We start from the raw sequence: 12,758 nt of genomic DNA on the forward strand, positions 1-12,758 counted from the left end.
GCTATTTAATACATGTTAACAAAACTCTTCTCGATAAATAAATTAAAAATTTTGATGACAAAAAAAACATTATAAAAAATGAAAACAACTAAAACATAACAAAATCTGCAAAAAAAAATCAAATTTTGTTTGTAACTAAACCGTTTTTTGATTATCTATCTATGCTAAGTAAAACAAAATAAATTGATTAAATTGTTTTTTAACAGCTATAAGTTTTTGCACGCACAATATTTGTGCTTTATTTAACATAAAAAAAACTTTAACTATCTTTTTTTATTGTCTTTACAAGTATATGCACATACCTAATTTTTACCAAGAGTTTAAACTCTTCATGTTAAAGTTTGCTTTTAAATTAAAATTTAAAATAAATTAACATCACTTTAATATTTATTTACCTTATATAAATTAATTAATCTTAATTTAATTGTGTAATTTTTACTTTATATATAACAACAAAAGCTCTCAACTTAACAATAAGGAGAATGTTCAATTCAAAGTTTTAAATTAATTCAAAATTTTAAATAGAATTCTATTTGAATATAACTTTATTCAAAGTATGATCTCGTTTTATTTGGTTAAAGAAAGTAAAACCATGTTTTGTTAATAAAAAATTTAAAATTTTAAAATAATCTTAATTTAAATAACTTAAACCAAAAAAGAATTTTTTTTATTAAAATGTAAAATGTAAGTGCGTTTTTCTTAGTTGTTCTAAAAATTTAATTCATTATGTTTAAAACGGATGAAGCCAACTTTTTTTCATTAATAAAACGGTTTACAAAGAAAGTTTGTTTATTTTAGTTGGTTGAGTTTATTTACTTAAATGTTAAATAAGTAAACTTTATGTAAATATTAAAACATATTTTGTTTAAGTTATCACAATTACAAACTTTATTTTAATATTGTATATGTAGTTTTTAATAAATACAAACTTTCATAGTGAGACTTTTTTATTTATGTCACAATAAAGTTTTGCATGTAGATAAAATGTCAAACATAGTTGAAAGGTCATCAGAAATTATAGTATTCTATCTTTGCTCTAGATAGCTTGTCTTTATCTAGATCTGTAAATACTAAACAGTTATAGTTATTTAGTATTTACTGCATTTAGTTATATAAATTCCTAAAAACAACACTAAATATAATGGAATGTGAAAATGAAAAAGTATAAAGAAAAGGGGTACAGTGAGAAGGAAGTGCTTAATATACGTACAAAGGAAAAAAAAAATCCTCCTGGCCTTTTTACTAGATCTAATGAAGTTTCTCATTACTTGGACAGTGATATCAATGATGCTGTCAAGAATAAGCGTCTTTACATGGAATTCAGATTGGCAAAAAGAACAGGCTTAAAAGGGCAGGAAAAAGCTTGAAGTTAGATGAATATGGTAAAAACATAATCTCATACTTAGATAACTCACATTCACAAACATCAATTACAGTTACAGACTAACAAACAATTCTGACTGCATTAAATAAAGAACAGTTGTCTAAAAAGCAAAAAAAAATATGAATTTGACGTGTTTCAGGCCAGGTGATTATGTTGCTGTATTTTGGATTGGTAGTAGTGGTAAGTATGAGCGGCATCTAGCTAATGAAGTAGAAATTTGCAGTAATGACACCTTTCTATTATAATATTTCAGAAAGATTGGTCACAGCAAAGAGGGCCAGATTTGGGTATCTCCTGAAGAGCCTGAGGTTATTAAAACAGACAAGTATCAGGTCATTAGTGGAAGCATTGATGTTTCATACTTTTGTTCAAGTCAAATAAAATGTTGTATAAATAAGAAAATTAACCTTAACACAGCACTAAGAAAGAAAATTGAATCTAATTGATATTGTAAACATTTTAAGAACCTTTACTGTCGATATTTTGTTACTTTTTTTATTTTTGTAGAAGCAATTTGTGGAACTAAGATCTAATTAAAATAATGTTTAAATAATTTTAGTTTAAAATAGTTTTAATATAATTGCTAGATAATTAATTTAGTACTGTAAAATTAAATAAAATCATAATTCCACAACTATTTTGATGCTAGAACTTTTGATTATTTTCTTGATTTTGGACGATTTTCACCCAACAGAGGACTAGGTGGATAGCTTTTGAGGTAAGTCAATCCAACTAAACTTTTTTTGTGACCTTTAAACAACCAAAAACACTATACCCCCTAAAATAAAATAAATGCCTTTTTTTTCCTTGTAGTAAATTAAGTTTTATTACATTCCCAACATATATAACACAAAAATTTAAAAGTTTTTAAAGTAATTATTTTTTTTTAATAGTTATTTATATATAATAGATAAATATATTATTAAATTTACCTTAAGCAGATGCTTGATTCAAAAAGTGGGTATCTTATCTATTTTATGTATTTATTTTGGTATAAGCACACTCTAAAATTAGGGTTTAGCTTGGATTTAGAGCATAAATAAAATCAATATGAATATATTTTCAGCTTGATATTAGTGGGACATCATCCTAGTTAATTACCCAAATATCACCTAGTTAGATTAATGGTTTTGAACAAAATATTCTTAAATGTTAAAGTATACATATAAAAATCTAAAATAGGAGAAGGTGTGGTACTCATGGTAGACTATGGTTTCCATGATCAATATTGGCAGTAACGGATTTAAAAAAGGGTGCCTAAAATAATATCTACTATTCTATATTTAGCTTTAAAATAATGTGTATATAAATAATTTTAAAGTTTTTATTTTTGTTATTATTAAGTAAGCTTTAAAAAAATTATTATACCATTGGTTGCATCTTGCTGACCAAAAGCTCCATTTTCTCAATACCGATCCATTGACTATAGTTGTGTGTTCATACTTTTCTTGATTTTCTTGATAATTTAGAAAATTTTTAGCTTTGCTCTCACTATGGTAATTTCCCAACATAAAAATTGTGCATTTTAGTATAAAAAGAATTCTGGTAGAGTACATTAGATAGTTACATTACATTCACATATTAATAGAATGTTTATTCAGCACAAACGAAAAAACTCAAAATAATTTGTTTAAAAATCTGGTTTAAAAGTATATCTCTTCAAGAGCCTTTTGGTCATCGAGTCGTACACCACATGCTTAATCTAAAATTTTATGAGTTATGTCAATTGTGATTATAGAAGTGCATTAGTTTGTTTATTTAACATGTCGAAGTCGTACAGTTGTTAAAGATCGTGCGGTGCAGTCTAGTGCTTATTGACTAATAACAAAATAAAAAAATAACAATCTCGGTAAAAAAAACAAATTAACTAATAATTGTTTGATCAAAAAGGCAAAAATATAATTTTAAATTGAAACTGACAATTTATCTTAAACGGGTAGCTTCAGAGTTCAGATTTCCACTACTCTTTTTGTTTAGCTTGAAAAACTTGTAAAAAATTTCCATAAACTGATTTAAAGCTTAGTTTTTATTTAATTTATGTTTTTATCTCTAACCCACATTACCCAAACATATAATCAAGAAATAAAGTATTAATAGTTAAATTCAAAATATCATAAAAATAGCTTATTTTTGTTGACTTAGCTAGTATGATTTGCAAGTTTATGCAAAAAACTTTTAAGTTTTTCAAGCTTCCCAAAAAAAATTAGTGAAAATCTAGAGCTACCCTTTTAAACCAAAGGTCAGAAGGAATTTGGTATTCCCAGGCCAAATTTCAAAAAGAAAACCTTGCGAGACGCAGTTGTAGTTTTAGTCATAAAACGTTATCTTGTTTCAGAATTGCCCTATACATATGACGTTTTTTGTTTTGTTTTAAACCCTAGAATATCTGGTGTAAGTTTCGAAAAATCCATATCTAGTCTAAGTTTTTTTTTTTTTATACTGTACTAGGACCTGATTTTTTAGGGACGGGCCAAATATGCACAAAGATATTTTTACACGAAGGGTCAAACATGGACGAAGGGACACTTTAGCACAATGAGACTTTTGCATAAAGAGTCTTTTTGCACGAGAGTAAAAAAAACAGATATAAAGTAAAAAAAAAAATGAAATATGAATTATTTACAAAATAAAATAGAAGAAAAAAGGTTACCGACCGAGGATAAGGATTAAGTGTAAGATTGAAAGAAAAATAAATAATATTAATAAAAAATAAAATAGAAATTATCAACAAAAATTATAAAAAAACAAAAAATATGCAAAGTAATTAAATAAAAAATTAAAAAAGAAGAAGAAAAAGTTGTTAACTGAGGGTTATGGTTAGGTGTAACAGTGATACTTATATAAAAAATAAATCAGAAAATAAAATTAAATTAAAAAAAATAATACAAAAAAAATCAACTGGTGCAAAAGTTTCCTTTCGTGCAAATATGACATCAACCCGATTTATTTTTGCTTTTAATTTCAAATTCCAAAATATCTAGTATACGATATCATTATACGAGTCATTTTACTTTTTGCGAGACCCAATTCTACGTATCCAATTTATAATAAAAGAACGCACGCAGGCTGCGCTTTTACTTTTGATGGACCGCACCGTATGTGACCATCAAGTCATAGTTTGCCGATCACTGTCTTACACTTTAGATTGTGAACGATTTAGTTGCGTCAGTTTTTTTGATTTAACAAACATATAAAAGCTTTAGTGCTATTGCACTTAAGTTTAACTGATATGACGGTTTATCTGACTGCTTGATGGTTCAAACTTTATAAATAAAATATAATTCTTAAATCTATGTAAGACGCAGTTAACGTTCATTTGTAATTGTTTTGACAGCATTTAATAGATAAAATAAAATAATCAAATGATTCCTTTGATAAAATCTCCAATTTTTTATTACATATTAAGGTTCAAAACGTTTTTAAAGGTTTTATTTATTTCTAGTGTTGTTTTATTGAGTTTAGTAAGAAAGATTGTGAAACTCTTGAAATTGTTTTGAATTTGAATACGCAGTAAAAGTTTATACTTTATGTTACTACTTAACGCATGGACATGATCACGTTATCGTTTACAACCACTAAATGTACATCATATTTATTTTTTGGCAACTATTGCAGTTATGCTAAAGAGTATAAATCTTATCTCAAAATATACTTGAATAAGTTATAGGGGCAGTTATAAAAGTTTAAACAGTAAAGTTGAAACTAGTACTTGATTGTGTCAAACAATACAGTGTACTTTAGTTCAAAGGTATGAAAAAGTAAACATTTTTTGAACTAAAAAAATTACCTTTTACGATTAGACAATTTATAACCTTTTTATTTGAAAAACAAATATATCTATTTAATGAAAAAAACTAATAAATATTTATATATAATGCTTATTAAGAACATAAAAAAATAATGCAAAAAATAATTTTCGAAAAAATAAAGTATTGTATTTATCCTGTCCAAAGTAATGTATTAAAAACAAAGTATTGTCCTGAACATGACGTTAAAAGGTATCCGTGGTGTGCGACTCAATAACCGAAAGGTTTTTTGTGCACCAGGTCCGAGGACCAAATATTTTGTGTGTTATTTATCGTTCTTAAATTGATACTATTATCGACAAAAAGGTAGTATTATATTTTTGACGTTAAAGTTTGCTTTACCTCATTTGTATTGTGACATAATTATTAGATGTAATGAATGTATTTCGTTCATTGATTAACAACAGTATATTTAAATCAGTTATGTTTTTCCATTAACGTGAGTGGTTTGTTTATATGTTGATTTGCTGTTTTGTTGTGTATTTTAGTTTACTTTACTTGTTTTAGACTTAATAATTACAAATAATATATAATTTTATAACAGTCGGATTTAATATTAAGTATTTTATTTATTATTAACTATTTTCTGTAGAAATTATTTTATCTTATTGAAAAACATGTATACATCCACTTTATTCTATGCTTCTATTCTTCAATTACAGTAATTATTTTTTACAGAACCCAGTTGAAGTGTGTTGATTCTTTAACAATGTTTGTTGGTACAATGATGGAAGATTACTGTACATTTTTTTTTTTTATATTCCAGTGAAGTTACTTCATTAGGATCTTTTGTTAGCAAACGATTAAACCTATATTTTGAACAGTTATATATATATATATACATATAACAGCTACTTATTAAGTCTAAAGCTTTGGATTTAGTTGTAGTTGCTACATAATCAGCAATTAAATGTCAATTTTAGTTTAGTTTAAGAGATTTGGTTGTTAAACTTTATAAAGGCTTTGCAATTAAGCTAAACAGTAATCTTTTTAATTGTGCACTTGAGACTGTGTAATTTAATTAATCTTATCGGTACAATTTTTTTTGTTACAATTTTAAACGTTTTTAAACAAAACATTTAAGAAGTTATTTATGCATGCTATCTATGCATATAACTTTCTGAAAATTTATAGCATTTTAAGTTTTTGTTTTTTTTTGAACTTAAAAAAACAAACAGCAATTGTTGACATAGTTATATATTCGAGTTTAGATTCATGCCTTAATTATTCTTTTCTTTTATATTAGTTTAATATGTTTTTTATAATATAGATCATGGATCAGATAGATCAAGATGTTCGGCTTACAATTATCTTATAGCTAAAACAACGAGCGTGAACTTAGCTCGATTAGCATTTTTGCAATTTTTAAAAAATGTCCAAACTTTAGATCACTTTATTTTCCTTATCTTTAAAGCTAACTAAGATTTTTTTCTAGAGAAAACTCCTTTGTCTCTAATTAAAAAAAGTTCATTGGATTAGGGTTTGAATTTTTGAAAGGGACCCCTTAGAAAAAAATGTATTTTTTTGGAACTTTTACTCTAACGGATGTTTTAGCCAAAAAATATAATTTAAATTTTTTTTTTATTTCAGTATTCTTACTTTGCTGTGTTCTCAAGGTTTTTTTTCCTAATTTCTAATATTTTAATAGTTTATACAAATATGCCCGAATGTAAATTTCAAAAACCTTCAAATTTTCTAACGGTCACTGCAGCAGCAAAAAAAAATTAAACTTATTTTAATACACTTAATTATGACTATTTTAAATGGTTCACCCTTTTTTTTTATCTAAATTATTTTTATGTAACACATGACCCAAGTACGTTTTACTAAAATTATCATTAATTGAACATAAATTCCTCATGTTTCTTTTATGATTTCATATATGCAAGTCAGCGATGCTATTAACTTAGCTATTACTTCTTAACAAAAATTTTGAAACGGCGCTTTAGGTTGCTTTTTAAATAAAGTGAGTTTGATTAAAGCTGTTTAGACAAATAAAAATAAGAAAGTTTGCATTTAAGTAGTTTGTAAAATAAGCTATTAAACCCGCCGTTTTAAAGATTTCAAATAGTAATTTTTTGTTGTCTACAAATACAGCTAGTACAAGTGTTTTTTATTTTCACAATTTTAAAAAAGTATTTGAAAATATTTTATATATAATCTTTTAGTAACACGTGTAGTAGGTACGTAAAAGTTTGAAAACTTTTTACTTATCAGTTATGGTTTTCAATCAATTAAATAACATACTTTATGTTTACAGTTTAACTAAGTTAAAAGAGCATAACTTTGTTTGAATTAATATTTAGTTGTAATAAATAGTAAAATTTAATGACTTTTATGATAAACTGAAAATAATTAAGTAAATTAGATAAATAATTATAGACTCTGTTGTTTGTTATGGTATAAAACAAACTTCAAAATTAAAAATGTATAAAATATTAATACATGTACGTACTTTAATAGTACAATGCCTTGAATAATACTAATTTTAGTAAAATTTTATGTGTTTAGGTAACAATACTTGTTAATGAATTTCTTTATACTATGAAAAAAGCTTGTGTCATTACAAACACTCCAACTAATACATAAACAAACATTATAATTTTTATATCTTTTAAAATATTTTTTTACTCTTAAAACAAAACAAGCTTTTAAAATTTTAAATATCATGTACGTGTGTATTATTTTTTTATTTGTTGAGAATGAATCAGTGTTTTATGATTAAACATCAAGTTTACTTTAGTTTTCGCAATACTTTTTTTTAACTAAAACCTTAACTTTTTTTTATGTAATAATGTGATAATTTTTTTTTAATAGCCTTTTTATTAAAACTAACTATTGTGAAAAAGTTAAGATTTAAAGTTTTCAACTTCAAAAGGATAGTAGATACTGCTTTTTATTTTTTCAAAACTTTATTACATAAACAGTTTTTTTATAATGCTTTATATATAGTTTAACTAAAAGTCTTTAAGTGTATTTAAATATATTGTTTTATTTGTTTGCTTTAACAAATCAATAAGTAAGTCTAATGAACATTTATATTAACAAAATTAATTGTTATTGTGTTTCTTTTCAAGTATTCATTAAACTTATTTATCGATTTTTTAAAGAAAAATACAAAAACAATATATTTAAATACACTACAAGACTTTTAGTTAAATTATACATAAAGCAAACATAAACACTGTTTATGTAACAAAATTTTGAAAAAATAAAACGTAATATTTACTATCCTTCTGAAGTTGAAAACTTTAAAAGTTTGACTAGCAACTAGAATCGTAATCTTAAAGTAACCCTGGACAAGATATTAAAAGGTATTCAAGTGGTGTGTGACTCGATAAGCACAAGGTTTTTGGTGCACCAGGTCTTAAGACCAATTATTTTAAGGGTTTTTTATCGTTTGATAAACTATGATACAATCGAATATTCCAACAAATGCTTAACTTAATCTTTAATAACTTTTTAAGAAAATCTTACGTACCTTAAACTTTACATGTAAGCTACATCCTAAATAAACAAACTTGCTTTGATGAAAACAAACGATAATTAGTTTTTAAAATTATTTTCACAGCTAGTAAAATTTTAAAAAACTTTTTGTTTTCAGCAGATTTACAATTTTTAATAAGGTTTTCATGACAAAACTAAGAAATTTAGAATTGACTTAACGGATTATTGTTTAGCTTATTTTACTTTAATAATTCAAATAATGAATATAATGTAATTGTTAAAAATATTAGTTTTTTAGCTTGTACAAATTCTTTTTGAGTTAGTTGCATTTACAATACAGAATATAGTCAAAGTAAAGTGTTTTATACTTGTAATTGTCAGAGAAAGGACAGTAGTTTCATGAGTGCTGTTAGTAACAATTAAAACACCAAATAATAAAAGAAACTAAAAGCTAAACCAGTTTAAAGTTATCTTAGGACTATAAGATAATAAGAACTTGATAAAAAAAAATCATGGCTGTATTTTTTTTTTTTTATTAATATTTTAGTTCAGAAAGTACGTAGTTTTAAATATAAAATCGACATGATAAAAGTAAAAGCTACGTTTTTTAGAAATCTCAATCGTACGTAATATACTCTAGATTTAATATGACCGTTAAAACTTTTTAACAATGTAAAGTTTTTCATATTGAATTTTGAAATTTTATAATGATAAATTTTAGTTTAGTTTCAGTTTTATAATATAACAAAACATTTTTGAAAGGTAGGTAAATTTTAAAAGTTTTCAGAAATAATAAAGACTTATAAAATAAAGCAATCAGTAGACCGCTAAACTATTTTTAGTTGTTTAATTTTGTTACCACCTTAAAAAAGTTTTTTAGAATTAAAATATACTTAACAACTACTTTTTTTTTCACAAACATTTTTTACTTTACTATTTACTATGGTTTTTAAAGAGAAATACAAAAACATTTTTTTTTGCACGGACCTAACTACAATAAAGCAATAAAAATAGCCTCTCACTAAATTTTAACTATTATTTTTTATTAGAAAAAAATAATACCAACTGTGTAAACACAGAAAGGTAATTAATTGTTTTATTGATCCTAAAAATATAACTTTTTAACAAGTGTTGTTTTTATAAAAATTTATTTAATTATTCATTTTAAATAGATTATTTCTTCAAAAGTATAACAATTAATTATGAAAGTTTATGCAATATATTTAATACTACTAAGAGTGCTATAGCCGATTTACAAAATAGTAAATTTCTCAATTTGTTGGAAACTAAATACTTTTCTTCAGTTTTTTGTTTAAGCTGTTTAAAAAATAATTTACAAATGCTATATTTGTCCTGGAAAAAACATTTAAAGGTATCCATGGTGTGCAACTCGATAACCATAAGGTTTTTCGTGCACTATGTCCTAAGACCAAATATTTTGAGCGTTTTGTTATCGTAAGTATAAATTATAAGTGGTTAAAAATTTCGACTGTCTTAAAAAAAATATATATATTCCATCATCTCTGTAAAATCTATAGTTACTACTTCGTTAAATAACGAAGTAAAGGCATAAAAACAACAATAATTAACTTCACTAAAAATTGCAGTACATAACTTTTTTATTAAGCTATTGCTAACTATAGCTCTTTAATTTATTTACCTTTAAAATGTTTTTTGGTTGAAATTCACTACAAAAAATTAAAACTCACCACAAATAAATCATACAAAATGTTTCATAAGGTAACTTTAAAGTTAATTGCGCTCGATTTAACGTCTGGTCAATGTGTTTTATTTACTTTTACGTTTAATATTTTCTAACGTTTGTTTATGTATTTCGTATTAGTATGTTAATATTTGCTACCAGTATATACCTTGATGTTTTTTGTAACTAGTACTGTAATTATAAATGTTACTTAAATAAAACTTCTATTATTGTTAACATGTATTCAATTTTCTTACGTTACTAAATTTTATGTGTACGATTGTTTTGTTTTATCTTTTAAATTAGACTAAAGTCTAAACTAAGCTTCAAGCTTAGATATACTTCAAAAACATCTAGAAAAAAAAAGGATAAAACAAGCACTAAAAATGTTAACGGTTTTTTTAGTTTATGTCTTGTCCTCTTAATATAATTTTTAAACGATAAACTTAAACAAAAGTTTAACAACGAAGGCAAAACATTATCTACTTAAACCTTTTGAATACTAAATAATAAATAATAAAAATTTACATATTTATGATAAACTATCTACTTATTTAAAACATTTAAAAATTCATTAATTCAATTTTAAACTAAGTTTTATTTAAAAAATTTTACAATTTACAAAGATTTGAAAAAAAAAGTCTGTTTTTTTTTCTACTTAACCAGATTAGTATAAAAACTTAATGCTGATCTATGATCAATATTTAGAATAAAATCAAAACTTACATATAGTTTATAGTTGAACAAGTTATTTATTACACTTTAATGAGTTACTATGAACCATATACAAAAACTGTTCTAAATATAATCATTTTAACATTTTTTGTCACTTTGGTCGCAATACTTATCTTTAATCTTAAACTAAACTATAAAAATTACAAATACGTTTAAAATTAAGTTTAGGCAAATTTTTTAGTCGGTGGGCCAATTTATTAGAATAAATATTTCGCGAGCATTAATTAATAAAAAAAGACGCTTAAGTTTTTAAAACCTGTACTTCAAATACCGAAAAATATTCAACAAATTTAAAAGTAATAAAACATAATAACTTAGTAAGCATTAAATTGTTCTGAAAATTTAATTAAGAGCACATTTCAAAATATAAATTCTTTAATTTAGTTGTTTTTCAACAGTTTTTTTCAAACTAGGATACGTCGCGGGACAGCAATTTAATTTTCTCACCCCTGATTTATATAAAACTACGAACTAATCTTTATTGTTACCTTTTACTAAAGTTATGTTGTTTATACTCTTCAAGGTAACATTTTAAAGCAATAACTATAGTTTCATAGATAATTATTACAATTTATATCTACAGTTGTATATAAAATCTAGGGATAAATTGTCAATACTAAACACTTGACGGTAACAAAAAGGTTTTTTTTTTCGAGTAATCTATTAACATAAGTTTATTTATAAGTCAATGAAGTATTTTAAATGTAATGCTTGGATAATTTAAAGAAATAAAAAAGAAAATCTTAATAAAAGTTACGTACAAAGGAAAAATTTATAATAAGATAATTATTATTTATAATTGCAGCTTAACTTGTAAATATGTTTGTAAATATTAACAAATGTTTATAAAAACTTTTAACCTCATACTAAAAATTTCAGAAAGAAGAAAACACTAGAAAATATATCAATCTATTAAAATTATATTTACTGTTACATTGTTGTAATAAATCTTTTTTTAATAAAAACAATTGTCATAAAATTTTACGACTTTTGTGTTACACAGCAGTAGGAAAGCTTTTCTATAATTTTGTATATACTAAATTATTAAATAAAATTTATAACATACGTGCTATGTGTGTCATATAAAAATTTGAAGCTAAAAGCTTGGCTTGTGTCAATTTAAATTATTTCTAATAGAATTATGTTTTGTTCAATTATTCAAGAGCAACTAAACATTTAACGTAAGTTATTTTATGTTCCCTTTAAGTTATAAAAATAGAGGAAAGGCTTTGTTTCACCTATCAAATGCATTCTAATTTTAATATTCATGTATCTACATATGATATGATAATTTTTAGCTGTTATTAAAACACAAAAATTATAGCAACGGACGTTTTAAATAAATATATGATAACATTTTTATACAACACTAAATAATTTAAACTTATAATAAAAATTAGATTTGTTAGTAAATATTCAAAAAATCAGTTTTAATTAAAAGTATTACGTTAAATATTAATTATTAAAAATTCTAATAACTACTCGCTTCTTGACAATGCACGTAAGCAACATAAAATTCAACATTTTATAACCATGAAAAATGTACAAAAGTTTTCAGTTTTAGTTTCCATAATATTTCATTTCAAAATTAATTTTAGTAACTTCGTTATAAAACACTATTTAAAATCAAATAAACAGCTTTACTTACTTAATTTGTTTTAACTAAAATAACTATACACTTAGT

The sequence above is a fragment of the Thalia democratica genome, chromosome 1 (genome assembly GCF_965202585.1).
Source record: "Thalia democratica chromosome 1, ktThaDemo2.hap1.1, whole genome shotgun sequence".
NCBI classification, from domain to species: Eukaryota; Metazoa; Chordata; class Thaliacea; order Salpida; family Salpidae; genus Thalia; species Thalia democratica.